This window comes from Lissotriton vulgaris, chromosome 2_1 (assembly GCF_964263255.1).
Source record: "Lissotriton vulgaris chromosome 2_1, aLisVul1.2, whole genome shotgun sequence".
NCBI lineage: Eukaryota > Metazoa > Chordata > Amphibia > Caudata > Salamandridae > Lissotriton > Lissotriton vulgaris.
The window spans coordinates 181,768,564-181,783,738 of NC_141687.1; the positions used below are offsets into that span (position 1 = coordinate 181,768,564).

Here is a 15,175-nt window from a genome sequence, read left to right on the forward strand (position 1 = left end):
CGCCCGCTCTTGCGACTACAGCGTCTCGCTCATCATGTAGTTGAGTTGCTCCCGCTCTTGCGGTGCAGCGATAGGCTGCTGCCACAGGACTCTCAAAATGGCGGCCGGCTCTTCGGTTTTGGGCCTGGTCCACTAAAATGGCCCTGGGACACCCTGGAACTCGGACGCTTCCCTGATAGGGCTTGGGTCCCATTCTCGAAAAGCGTCCCCTCAGCCGTGAAGATTCTACAAAAGTCTTGGGGGCCTCCGACTCCCGCAGGCTTCTGGTGGGGAGCGGCTGCCATGATTGCTCGTGGAATGGCCACGACGGAGCTACGAGATGGTAGTGGTCTCATGCTGACGCCAGCTTTAGTCTGAAACATCCAGAAACACTGTAGACTACCAATTCGATCAGTTCCGGTAGCGCCCCAACATGACCCGGAAGAGAAGAACTTGCCCTCCCCTCTTTGACTGATGGTTCTTGTTGCCTGTCCCCTCTGTTGTCATTTTAACAGAACTTTTTGGACTGCTGAAAGGGGTTGTGTTCTGAACGCTGGTTGGTGGAGACATTTTGACTATATTCTTGACCTACGTTGTCGCGTAATGCGTTATATGACACGCCGCGTTAGCGCACCCGGAAGTGATCCGAGGCGCGGCGCGCAGCGCGTAACGTAAGCATAACAGGTCATGTGACTTGTTAATAAAACTTTTCATTGGTTCATTTTACTTTTGTTAATTTAATGATGAAAAGCTTGGTCATATGACCTAAAAATTACGCTTTTTATTGTTTTCAAACAATATTTTCTTTTCAAACATATGTTATAATATTCCAGGCTAATGTACTTTCCCGGAAAATTTACAACTGTCTTGCAAGTAAAATATATTCCTTTTTCGAGAAAAAGGGCGTTTCTTCCTTCCATGACGGAGCCGTTGAGTAAAAGAGATTCGGCCTGCTGTCTTAGTCGCCGATACGCCTGATTATCAGATTCTTATCGATCACTTTATGTTGCAGACATGAAAAACACAACTGCCCTTGACCATTTATCTTTACTGCGTTCCTACATATTATACCTTTTATCCGTCATGTAATTGGACTGCTTTATTTCACTTGCCTTTTACTGATTCGAAAACAGTGACTAAAAGTAAAAACTTTACCAATGTAAATACTACTACCGTGTTTTGTTTTAAAAACCTTTATTGTGAAAATGTCAGTATACAAATACGGGCCTATAACCACGTGGGCCGGCCACGGAGCAAACTGAAATCGTATATGATGAGGAGACATTTACACTGTAGAGGAACGTAACGAGCGGGCCATTAGGTTGCAAGAACTAAGGTGTCTAACAGTTGCGGAATCGGTGGACATACATTTTGTAATTAAAATAGGACAGGGCCACTTACAATAACATTTTCTAGATATACATTTGCGGGCAAGGAGTTACGAGTCCCATTTATACCGGCGCCATTTTGGGCGAGGCCGGGCAGGTCCAAGATATAGTCAAAATGTCTCCACCAACCATCGGCCAGACCAGAACCCCTTTCGGCCCTTTATGCTACAAGATGGTGTCTTCCATTCAGAAAATATTGTTGGCAGCATTTTGAAAGGAAACTGAAACAGCCGTTCTCCTAGTGAGTTTCACATTGTTACATTTAGGAAGAATGTTGAACAGTAGTATGTGGAAAATCTGAAGCCATTTTTCTACAAACTCTCAATCAGACTTGGATGGAAAAAAAAAACCTGAAGAATGTACAAACTGAAAACCAATTTTTGTCTGTATAGCATCAACAGTAACGCTTGAGTCAGCTTTGTGTCAAGCCGCCATTTTCATTCACTCAATAGCGTCCCCCTACACACATTCATGGACCTGGTCGTGTCTTCAGATGAAACGGATTGTAGGAAAAGAAGCAGAAAGGAAAAGGAAAAAAGTTCCGCTGGACACCACCTTGGGCAATAGTGAAGCTGCAAAAGGTGCAAATAAGCTTCAGACAGTCTTCAACTTACTCTGATTCTTATAATAAACTTCAGATAGTCTTACAAGCACTGCTCAGAACTCTCAACTGAGGCACTCAACATCCAGGACTTGCCATTCGGATCTTGGCGCCTTGTGCTGGTTCCGACCTATTCACACATCGGTCCACTACTGACATCACCTCATAAGCCAACGGGGCACCCCACGCCGACTTTCGGCGCAGCATTGTAGGATGGCCACACCAGTGCGGCAACTTGCTGGACACAACATCGGGGCCATCCAGATCTCGGCGCGTTCGACTCACTGTACCGCAACAGTGACCGCAACTCAGCTGGACACGCCGTCTTTCGGCGCAGCATTGTAGGATGGCCACACCAGTGCGGCAATTTGCTGGACACCACCTCGGTGCCATCCGGATCTCGGCGCGTTCGAGTCACTGTACCGCAACAGTGACCGCAATTCAGCTGGACACGCCGTCTTTCGGCGCAGCATTGTAGGATGGCCACACCAGTGCGGCAATTTGCTGGACACCACCTCGGTGCCATCCGGATCTCGGCGCGTTCGAGTCACTGTACCGCAACAGTGACCGCAACTCAGCTGGACACGCCGTCTTTCGGCGCAGCATTGTAGGATGGCCACACCAGTGCGGCAATTTGCTGGACACCACCTCGGTACCATCCGGATCTCGGCCCGTTGTGCTGCCTTCGGCCTATTCGCACATCGGTCCGCTACTGACGCCGCCTCACGTGCCAACGGATTTTCTACGCTTTTTGTAGCCCTATGCCGCATAACAGGTCATTTGACTTGTTTATAAAACTTTTCATTGGTTCATTTTACTTTTGGTTTCCTAAAGATGGAAGGCTTGGTCATATGACCTAAAAATAACACTTTTCATTGGTTTAGAACATTTTTTTTTCCCAAACGATGAAAGCCCCACCTTGTTTCTGGATCATTCAGACTGAAGCTGGCGTCAGCATGAGAGCACCACCATCTCGTGGCTCCGTCGTGGTCATTCCGCGAGCAATCATGGCAGCCGCTCCCCACCGGAAGCCTGCGGGAGTCGGGGGCCCCCAAGACTTTTGTAGAATCTTCACGGCTTAGGGGACGCTTTTCGAGAATGGAGCCCAAGCCCTAGCAGGCAAGCGTCCGAGTTCCAAGGTGTCCCAGGGCCATTTCAGTGGACCAGGCCCGAAACCGAGGAGCCGTCCGCCATTTTAAGAGCCATGTGGCAGCCGCCTATCGCTGCACTGCAAGAGTGGAAGCAACTCAACAACATGGTGAGCGAGACGCTGTAGCCGCAAGAGCGGGCGCAACTCAGCTAGATGGCCGCCACCTGGGGAGGCCCGTTCACGCCGCCTCCCCCACCCCCGGGCCGCCGCACGCCAATTTTCGGAGCAGCATTGTAGGATACCAAAACCAGTGCGGCAGTTTACTGGACATCACCTGGGTGCCTGTCGTACATGTTGTGTCAGCCATGTGACACTGGACACAGTCCCATCAACATCTCAACGCGTTCTGCTGCCTTGGGACTATTCGCACAACAGACCGCTACTGACGAGGCCTCCCCCCGCACCACCCGGGACGCCCCACGCTGTTTTTCTGTGCTGCATTGTAGGATCCCAAAACCAGTGCGGCACCCAGGCGACATCACCTGGGTGCCGTCCAGAACTCTGCACGTTGTGCTGCCTTGGGACTATTCGCACAAAAGACAGCTTCTAACCATTGTTGCTTTTTGTGTTGAAAAATGTTTAAATGTTTTTAGTTTTTGTTCCGTTCGTTATAGTTAATAGTTAATAAAGTTTTATAATCTTACTTTGTTGGAGTGTTATCTATTTTTTTAAAAACGGGTGAATGGGGCCTTGAATCGGGTTATTGTCATGTGTGGGCTTTGGAAGTGTGCTGCTGCAGGATCGGACATTTCAAACTCAAATGCACGTTCTTTTTCTTACCTTTCCGAAGCATGGAGCGCAATAGCAGGCAGAGAAAGGGTGATGCACGTGTTGAACACTACCTGACCTGGCAAGTTGCTGGCAGTGCCCCCCCCCCCCCGCCCGCTCCTGAAAGAGGACACACACACACCGCCGCCCCGAGTACTTCACAAATCTTTAAAAGACCATGCGCTTGTTCATGAGGCTTAAATGGTTTATCACCTCTTCTAGAACCCCTGCATCGACCCTCTGATGTTTCCTGGAAAAATTACCATGTAACACAATACCAAGCCCTGTCAGCTGAAACCCCCAAGGAATCGTGGGGCATATTATCAAGGGGGTTTATCTCCGCTTTTTTGGCTTTAAAAGCCATGAAAGCGGAGATAAAATAATCTCCCTATTACCAAGCTGTCGCTAACACCAGTTAGTGACAGCTAAAAGGAGATAGCGACCATCTTGGGCCCCGCTTTGCATGTCAGTGATACTTATCACTAATGACATGCAAAGTGGCGTGCCAAGATGTTAGCGACTGGAAACAGTCCCTAACATCGCTATCTTCTATTACCAACTTTTGGAGATATTCGCGCTAAGCGCGAATATCTCCAAAATCTAACACCTGCCCTGAGCAGTTCTTAGCCATGTTATCCAATGGGAGGTGGATAACATGGCTAAGAGCATTTGCTCGATAATACATGAATATCGCTGACTTTTCTGCGATAATAGCAAGGTTTATCTGCGATAAAAATCGCCGATGTGCGGCGATAATTTTTGTCTCTAAACAAGTTAGAGACAAAAATTATCGCTAGTTGTTCGTAATATGCCCCCGGGTTTTTGCTTGCAGAAATCGGGAGGCGGGAGACTAGCACTGAAATCAGTAGTCACACGCCTGAATCGGGAGGGTTAGCATGTCTGAATTCTCTACAGCTGGGGCCATAAACTACATCCGCAGGGGTAGGTGATAGCCTAGGTCCGGCCTGGACAATCGGACACAGAGGAAGAGGAGTGTCAGAGGGTGCGGTAGTGAATAGGGTGAAAGGGAGGTGTCGGGAGGGCACAGGGTGTGATTCTCAGAGAAGAGCAGCGCAGATGGGGGGAAGTATATGGCCCATGCATGAGAGAGAGAGCGGGGATGACCAGTGCGTGGGGGAGATGCTTGCGAGGGTGGGGAGCCATGCTGAGGATCGGCGGCGTGCAGAGAGTGGGCCTGGTCAAGGCATCTAAAATGGCTGCCGTGCACGACAAAATTGTGGCATTGGACAAAAAGGCAAGATGGCGCAGACAATGTTTATCAATAAGGATTCATTTATAACAAAATATTTACTCGCAGTGACAAAATGGTGGTCAACACTTCCTGATTTCCATCGAATCGAACGTTAACAAACGTCACGCAGCAAAGAAAAAAAAAAGAAAAAAAAAAAGCTCACGCACAGAGCAGTTTTTAACCATGTTATCCAATGGAAGGTGGATAACACGGCTAAGAGCATTTGCTGGATAATGCATGAATATCGCTGACTTTTCAACGATATTCATGCATTGTGGCCGATGTGCGGCGATAATTTTTGTCTCTAAACAATTAAAACGAAGCACAAAATGGCGAATTCCCGTTTCGCTACCAGTTTGCGGCCCAGTTCGCGGCCCGTGAAGCGCTTCTACCGTGAAAAATCATTTTTTTTTTCTTTTCCCCACGGGACCCTTTAATAACCCCAACAACATTCCTAGGGGGTCAAGAGGGGGATACCTTGCCCCCTTTCATTAAATTCCCCTTTCGTTTTTCACCTCTTCTTCTCTCTCGATCCTACCGAGAGACAAGATGGCGGCCGCTCCGGACTGTCACGCAGCAAAAAAAAAAAAGCTCACGCACAGCCGCTGGAAGAGATGTATCAACATATATCAGCCTCCTCAGCCACCCTCAGGAAACATAGGGGATTAGGATACGTCTCCCGCACCCCCTTATACCTAGTAATTTAATTAACGAAGCACAAAATGGCGAATTCCCGTTTCGCTACCAGTTTGCGGCCCAGTTCGCGGCCCGTGAAGCGCTTCTACCGTGAAAAATCATTTTTTTTTCTTTTCCCCACGGGACCCTTTAATAACCCCAACAACATTCCTAGGGGGTCAAGAGGGGGATACCTTGCCCCCTTTCATTAAATTCCCCTTTCGTTTTTCACCTCTTCTTCTCTCTCGATCCTACCGAGAGACAAGATGGCGGCCGCTCCGGACTGTTTAGAATGTTGACAGACACCGGAGAGCCAATCAGCTTTCTGCGCGCAAAGTTCAGAAACACGAAAAGTAAGCGGACCGGATCGCTGCCCGGAGCGCTGTTACAGATATATATCTTGATTTAAACGTTAATTTCTCAAAATCCACTGAAGCACATATATTGAGACCTAGCAAAGGCACATCGGGCTAACAGTCCCTACAATTTTGCCAAGTTTCGTGCAAATCCATTCAGCCGTTCGAGCTAAAAGTGAGTCCAACCGCCCTATGGAAAACTCAATGTAAAAAACGCGTTTTGGGACCCCCCTTTTTTCTCAGCCCCCCCTTGACGAAACCCCACCAAATTTTCAGGGGCTGCTCAGAAACAAAATGTGCCATTTTCCTGAAAATTTCAGCCGATTCCGTCCACAAACGCCAAAGTTATTAGACATAGAATTTTCAGAAATCCCATAGGGAATTAATCCTAACTATATATACCTACTGGCGATAGTAGCCAGTAGGTAATATATATATATATATATATATATATATATATATATATATATATATATATATATATATTCACTGAATAAACCATAGGTTTCAGGCCCTATATGGATGTATGTCAGTACAACGCGATCTTTTAGATCGCGGTACTTGACATCGCAGGTTTTACAACGCAAGTCGTTACAACGACTTGCGTTGGAGGGCGCGGATTTCGGAATTTTTTAATTTTATATTCCAACACCAGTCCCCGTAACAGTAGGGAAGGTGTTGGACTATAAAATTAAAACATTCCTTATCCCACAGCGCCATCCAGCGCAAGTCGTAGTAACGACTTGCGTTGTAACAGCTGCGGGGAAAAGGTCGTGCGGTGTAAACACCGCGTTGTAAACGACGTTCCCCGCCCTATATAGTTAGGAATTAACGTATAAAAAACCACTGAAATTGCTCCTATATAGTTAGTTGAACTAACTATATATTTCGCGCATTCGCAATCCACTGCTGATGATGTCACATATTACATCATTCATGACATGGTCAGTGACATTGATAGAGCGCGCAGTTCACCCGTGTCACCGAGATCACCAATTACTTACACGCACTGGGCCCTGGCGTGCATAAGATTTAATACACCATTGACATTTGGGGTGAACTGGGTGATGGCTTCTGCTGCACGCTTCTATGAGCAATTAAGGTTTGGGTTTCACCTCTGCTTACCACGTACCTGACTTACTCCAGGCACAACTACATACGACAGATCTGGAGCTAATAGGGAAAATAGTAGACAGGGAACCTAGGAAAAATATACTCTTTATACTTCAGTACATACTTATCCACAATTTCTGTAAAATGACCACAGACACCTGATGAAGTTTAAAACTTTATATAAGAGTTCAAAGAGAAGATGCCAAGACAATAAGCGATATGCAGAATAATATATCAAACATCAAAATCAACACCAATAAGTAACTTTGTATTAGAATTATAACCATTAGAATATATGGGAAGACTAAAGGTAGGAATTTTAGAACAGAACTAGTCACTGCAATTTTATACTAGGACATGGGTTTAAGATTGGGACCTAAAACATGTACTTATCCTAAGTGCTTTAAACTATTCTTACTAAATTCACTGCAATCAACTAAAGGAAAAGGGAAAACTGGAACATACTAATAAAATATGACAGTTTGGCAATTTTCTAAAGGTGGGGAGAGAAGTGGAACAATCCTACTAAACAATCACATACAATTTGCTTTTAAAGGTGATAGAGCAGTATCATTGGCAAGAATGCTTTAATAGAAGAATATAGAGAGAGAGAGAGAGAGAGAGAGTGAGTGAGATGCAAACCCACGGACTGATAATTACCTAATTCAGATTGAAGACTAACCCTGGCCACGGGTCAGATGGGAAGACGGGGATAGGGACCCTCAGAAAAGGAATGCCAGAATGCGAGCAGGTACAGCCCACGGACAGATCAGGACAGGATACCCCTCAGGTTCGGATCAAAGGACTGGGCCTCCCAGGGTACGACCAACACCCACAGCTTCGGACAGCAACGCCTGCGTTACCCCCTCCTGCAAGTAATCCGCCAGTAACCCCGATTGGGTTTTCGAATTCCCCAGTAAAGTGCTTCGCCAGCACTTAGGATTTTTCCACCCCTTAGGAGTTTGTGGAAGTATGGACAGAGTGCTCCGCAGCACTTTCAGATTGAGCACCTATTGAGATCGTAGGGTCAGTGACAGGTCTGCTACTCGGACAAGTCGGACAATTTTCCTAAGCTAAACTAGGGCAATTATACTATTTTGGGGTCCCTCAGACCACCCACTAATGTTGCAAGTGACAGTTTCCCACATTATGATTGGTCAGGAGAGGTGGTGCGGTCATTACCACCTCCTAGAGTTCGGCTTTCTCATCATTATTATTCAATTTTTGCACACCCGCCCCTCGGGTTCACGTTCCCAGGCATAGGAATACACAATACAATACAAGAGTCCAGCATATAGCAACAGTGTATGACAGTTCAAGGTGCAATACTGCATCTTCGGGATGGGTTCCCAAGCGCATCGGGCTTCAAGAGCCAGCTGGCTGGTTTTAGCTTCTGCGCAGTTAGGATTTTCCCCAGACACATGACAGGGTTCAGAGGAGCCTCAGCATGGCGTTGCTCATGTATGCCCCAGCCCACAAAGACGCGGTACATGAAAAGTAAGCGAGAACAAATTAATATCACACATAAAATGATCATACTGTATACCATGATGAAATTCTAAACATCCCTTATTTTATAATGACTATAGCGTTAATGTTTTAGTGCGAAAAGACAGATAGGCTGAAGCAGCAGTAGCAAGCGGAGAGCGTGGTGAGAGTCAAGCGGCCATGTTTGCAACAGTGCGCATGAGCACAAATTCCCTCCAGAATGCGAGTGCGTCACATCACATGGGTATGACCGACGCATGCGCAGACTGAATTTCAGCGAAGCAGCCGATTCTTTAGTGCAAGCTTCGTTAATATGGAAAAGACATACGAGCAAGCATCCTGGGGACACCCGCGTGTATGGGAAAACGTATAATAAATGACAAACAATTATTTTAATAGGATTATACATTAGGCGAGGTTCTTGCACTGGGGCAAGGCGCTTTACGTGCGAATCCTTGCTCCATCAATCCCCTCTTTGATGATATTTACTATCATCACCACATAAAGGAAACAGATGCCAACTTCTCATTCATCCACATCACTCATTTGAATTTCAACAAATTTATTGTTGAGTTTTCTTTCAGCTTCTCTATGAGAGTGGTGATTTTTCACCTTCTTGTAGACTTCATTTCTTAATTCCTCTAATTCTAGTTCATCAATATTTCTCTTCACCCCCCTCTTAGGTTCTAGAGACTTCTTTTTGCATTTTTGGCATTTGCAACAGATAAATATAATCAATACGACCACACCTATCACGACTATTGGCATCAGTATTTTCCACAAAATATTTCTACCTAGGTTAGAAAACCAACTACCTATAGAGGAGAGACCTCCAGTCAGTCTCGTCCAGGCACTGTCAACCTCCAATGGTTTGAGTTCTTTTTCCAAATTAGTTATGTTCTTCACATATTGTTTTAATTCGATACTTTTATCTGGAATGTAAGTGCAACAGTGTTGCGCCTTCAGCATTCTACAGACTCCGCCCTCTTTTGCTAATAGGGTGTCAAGGGCAAGACGGTTTTGTAAAACCATTGATCTGATCGCAACCATTTCAGTATTGACCATCAGGAATCCAGCAGCAGTGTCCGTTGATAGCCGGTCCACTACTGTAGACAATTTGCAGATTCTATGCGTGTTCAGAACTACCCCCATTCCAGGTATCAGTGCACTAAAAATATCACCTATAATTTCACCTACACTTTCACGTTTACTACGCACTAAGCCATTAGTTTCTTCATCGCTTCCAGCAGCATTATTCACATGGTATATTTTCGGGAAAACAATGCCAAAGTAGCAACTTCCATACCAGTGATCCGGCAATTTGAAATAAGCCTTGTTCCCACATATATAATATATTCCAGGAAACACAGGTTCTGACCCATTTTTGAAACCCCAACCTCCAATTACCTTGTAATTATGTTCACACTCGCTGGAACCGATGAATACATTGTTATAGTGGAGAGGTGTGGCTCACTGGTTAGAGGCGGCAGACCCGGAGGCTGAGAACGGCTGAGAACGGCCCGGGACCAGGGTTCGATCCCCGACGCGGCAGGGTCGAGGACCAGGGTCAGCGGACTGATAATTCTCGCCTCGGTGCCCACTTTGGGCAGTGATCACACTCGGTAACTCTGGGCATTAAGCTTGCCTCATCTCTACAACGGCCCCCCACAGACGCCGGGGATGCCTGGCTTCACCTTGGAGGTACCCAGCATGGGACCATCTCACAGGGAAAGCCAGGACGGGTTCCCCAGCGGTCATTCGCGCCAGGATACTCTGGTAGTAATTGAGCGCGCTACAAAACACCTTACATTTACATTTACATTTACATTTCCATAGTACTCTGTCTTTTCCCTATGGATACAAAGTTTCCCTTTTCGTTCAAAATCCAGCAACAAGGCAGGATTAGCTTCGCCTTGCGAGGTGTTATCCATGTGCTCAGCCCACCTAGGGACTCTATCCTTTTCGTCATTTGCTTTCTTTTGAAACTTTTCTCTCCTTCTGTCTGCCATTTTTATGAACATCTTTTCCTGCTCTTGCAGAGAACAGGTCAGATTATCTTGTCTTGCTTCGTCTAAATCTATGTTGCCTATAGTCAGAAAATATTCTCCCATATAACGGGTCACGTCACTTTTGGTATGTACAAGGTTCAGGTGTCCTCTAATAGGAAGTTCAGAAAATACTACGTCAGCATTTGAATAATAGTACTGTAAAGTGCTCCTATAAAACAAGCTAGCTAAAATACTGCAGGAAATTCCATAGGTTAAAGGTAGATGGTGGTATGTCACGCCTTCAGCCACTGAGGTAGGTAGCTTCATGCAGACATAACAGTCTTCTATTTCCATAGCTTCTACGTAATGCACCAACAAGTTAGCAAAAACATTCAAATGTGTCCTGTTTCTCATTTTGTGAAAGTGTAGTCCATCCTCATCTGATGCTTCTAAATTAGGTCGTGTGCGTGTCAAGCCTACTTGTTTGTCGCGTCTTTCTAAGTTTCGTGGTGTTTCTACAGTCTGTACAACCCCTACGTCTACTGCTTCTGGTTCAGTAGGGGACAAATTAGGATTTTTGCTTATCATAAAAGGTAGAAAAACTGTTAGTGCTATCCACATTATTATTAGCATTGCTATACTACACAAGCATATTTTACAGCAGGTTTTAAGACACCCACATCGGGACCTTCCAGAGACATTCGGATCAGACATTTTTAGCTTACAGGTGGCTTTTGCTACCCCTCTTCGTTTCTTGGCACCAAAGGCTCACTTCGGGGCTCTCTCAAGGAGGGTCTTCGTCAGAACTCCGATCAGCGATGGACTCTTCGTCACTGTTGCCACTGTGGTGTGGTTCGTCTATTTCCTCCAACACAAAGTAAGTCCACTCAGGGCTCCGATACAGTCGGTTCTGTTTCTTTAGTCTGTCGCTTTTTCTCAGCGATTTTCCTTGGGCTGCCTTTCTTTCACTTTCAGCCCTTTTTCGGTCTTTCAGTTTCTCTTCGACTGTCTTTAGTCTGAGTCTTAGTCTTTTGACGTATCGGGGTGCACTTCTGCCTCCGTGCCTCCCAGTGGTAGAGGAAACTTGGCCTTCTTCGTGTACTCTCTTTACTTTTGGTTGTGGCACTTCTGTTTCCCTACCTGTCTGACTTGTTCCAGGTCTTTCATCTATGTCTTCTGCCTGGTCCCTAGTCTGACCTTGCTCAGATTCAAATCGTACTTGCTTTTTATGTTTCTTTGGCTTTACTTCGGTTGTCTGAGCACGTTGATCTATTTCTATCTGTTCCTGTTCCTGCTCTTCAACCTCTTCGTCTTCTTCTGCATGAACGTCAGCTCTAATTACTATCTGACCCTCTCCAGTCTCTGGAGTTTCAGGAGGAGTTTCGGTGTCTTTATCTGACTCTACTTGGCCTACTTCCTGATCAGGTGTGATGTGATTCTCGTTGACCTGATCTTCTTCGTCTATTTCTAGCTCACCTGGACTATCCCACTCACTGTCTAAGTAGGAATATTTCCTGGTTCGTATTGGATCATGAACCTGGTCGTCGGCAGGGAACCACTCAACGTCTCGACTTGTGCTCGGCAGTTCGATGTCAGCTAGCTCCGGACTCTCCTCCTCGGGAGCTTCCTCAGCTGCGCTGCCTTCAGCTTCAGTCGCGTTTTCTCCAGTTACCCGCTTTGTGTGGCTGGCGTGGATCCACTTCGGTACGCCCGCACACTTTACAGCAGTTGTAGTGACGAGGATCACTTGTCGCGGCTTTCCCCACCTTGGTTTCAGGCAACTGCTCCGGGTGTGTTTCTTTAACGCCACCCAATCTCCTGGTTGCAGTTTGTGTGCTGGAGTCTTTGGCCACTCGTCTTCTGTCTCTCCAATCTGCTGAGAGAGAGAACGCACTTGGTCACCCAGCTGCTTGCAGTATTCTAGTACCATATCATCAGAAATGCTTAGCAGTTTGTGTCCGGGTACCCATGCCTGTCGCATCACCCTTCCCATCAACACTTCATGGGGGCTCAGGCCAGTTTTTCTGTTCGGGATACTTCTCAAACTCATCAGCACAAGGGGTAAAGCCTCTATCCAGTTCATTTTTGTGGAATCACACATTTTGGCCAATCTGGATTTCAGGGTGCCATTTATTTGTTCCACTACCCCAGAAGCCTCTGGACGGTAGGCACAATGCAGTCTTTGCTTCATTTGGAATGCTTTACAGAGCTCTTCTAGGACATCATTGGCAAAATGCCCACCTTGGTCCGTTTCGATTGTCTCTGGGATTCCATACCTAGGTATCAACTCCCTGAGCAACAATTTTGCAGTAGTTATGGCATCATTTTTCTTAGCGGGATAAGCTTCCACCCACCGGGAAAATAGGCAAACTATGACTAAGATGTATCTATACCCTTTGCACCTAGGCATGGTTACAAAGTCTGCCTGCATTCTGACAAAGGGACCTACTGCCTTTCCAACCGTACTTTGTTCTACCACAGTCTTTTTCCCTGCATTGAACTGCTGACACACTAGGCACCTCTGGCAAAGCCTTTCCGCCTGGTTCCTGAACTTTGAATTACAGAACACCTTGTCAAACACTCGACACATCGCGTCTCTTCCCATATGTGTTGGTTCATGTATCATTCTGATCATGGGGTCGATCAAGCTATCAGGCAGTACAGGCACCCCAGTCGAATTTACCACCACACCATCATCTCTCAACTTGCATCCATTTGCGGCCCACCTTCCTTTTTCTTGCCTGTCTGTTGCCTGTTGCAAATCCTTTAATTCTTCCCACGTTGACACATTTTCAAACAACATAAGTTGGCAGCTGGTTCCAGCCCACAACACAATTTGGAGTGACATATGGTATCGGGCACAGAACTGGGCAATTTGGTCAGCGTACCTATTACCGGCAGTCACATCATCGTTTCCAGATCTGTGAGCCGCGCATTTGACCACAGCCAATTCTTTGGGCAATTGGATAGCTTCCAGTAAGTTATGCACCACCTTTCCGTTTCTGATAGGTGTGCCTGAGGAAGTCATGAATTCTCTTTGCAGCCATAATTGGCCGAAGTCATGAACAACCCCGAAACAATACTGGCTGTCTGTGTAAACAGTTATTCTCTTGTTCTTACCCCTCTTACATGCTCTAGTTAACGCGATGAGCTCTGCCACTTGTGCAGATTTCACCTCGCTCAGGTAAGATGCTTCTATGGTTTCTGTCAACGTAACCACAGCATAGGCAGCACTCAGGCTCCCACTCTCATGTCTCAGACACGAGCCATCCACGAACATTGTCTTATCCCCATCAAGTAACGCTATTTCACGGATGTCTGGACGGGGCTTTGTACTGAACTCGGTTAAATCGATGCAATTATGTTCCCCTTCCTCTTCTAGTTCTACATCCAGAGGGACAGGTAACAGTGTCGCTGGGTTTAAGACATTGCACCGGGAAATGGTTACGTTTTCAGCACCAATCAAAATTCTTTCATACTTAGTCAGCCGACTAGGTGTGAGGTACTGGGTCTTAGTTCTAGTCAGCAGGATTACAACAGAATGAGGAACATATACAGTGACGTGATGTCCCATGACAATGTTCTCACTCTGTTCCAGACTGACGCAAGTAGCAGCAACTGCTTTCAGACACCCCGGTAATCCAGCAGCCACCGGATCTAGGGTGGCTGAAAAATAGGCCACCGGTCTCCTAATTAATCCGTGCTCCTGGGTCAGGACTGAAAGAGCACAATTCTCTCTTGTGTCACAGAAAAGCTCAAAAGACTTTGAGTAGTCAGGCATACCCAATGCAGGAGCAGTACATAGACAGTTTCTCAATGTTACCCAAGCATTCATGCTTTCACTGTCCCAGCTGACGGGGTCTTCTACTCCTTTCTTGGTCATTTTTATCAGGGGTCTTGCTAGTGCGGCAAATCCATTGTCTGCAGTAGCCCACAACCCCTAAGAACATTCTTACTTCTTTCTGAGTTCTGGGCAGTTCCATGGCTTTAATTATTTTGATTCTTTCGGTAGTGACTTTCCTGATTCCTTTTTCTATCTGGTGCCCCAGATACTTCACTGAGTTTTTGCAAAATTGTAACTTGTCAGGTGATACTTTATGTCCTCCCTTTCCTAGGTGATTCAGCAAGGCAATGGTGTCGGTGACACAGTCTGTCTGGGTTTTAGATGCCACCAATAGGTCATCTATGTACTGCACCAGAACAGATTCTCTCGGCAGCACCAGAGTTTCAAGGCACTTCTTTAGTATCTGGTTGAAAATCGATGGACTTTCGGTGTACCCCTGGGGGACACGATTCCAGACATAGATATGGCTGTCAAATTCAAAACTGAAAAGGAACTTGCTTTCTGGATGCAACGGGATGGAAAAGAATGCATGGCACAGATCGATGACAGTGAACCATTCTGCATTCCAGGGAA

General features: G+C 46.2%; 1 protein-coding gene across 2 annotated transcripts in view; it reads left to right on the plus strand.

Annotated features, from left to right (window-relative positions):
• Nucleotides 1-15,175, plus strand: part of MKS1 (MKS transition zone complex subunit 1) — a 341,489-nt gene that overhangs the window by 37,640 nt on the left and 288,674 nt on the right. The gene's annotated exons all lie outside the window — the stretch shown is intronic.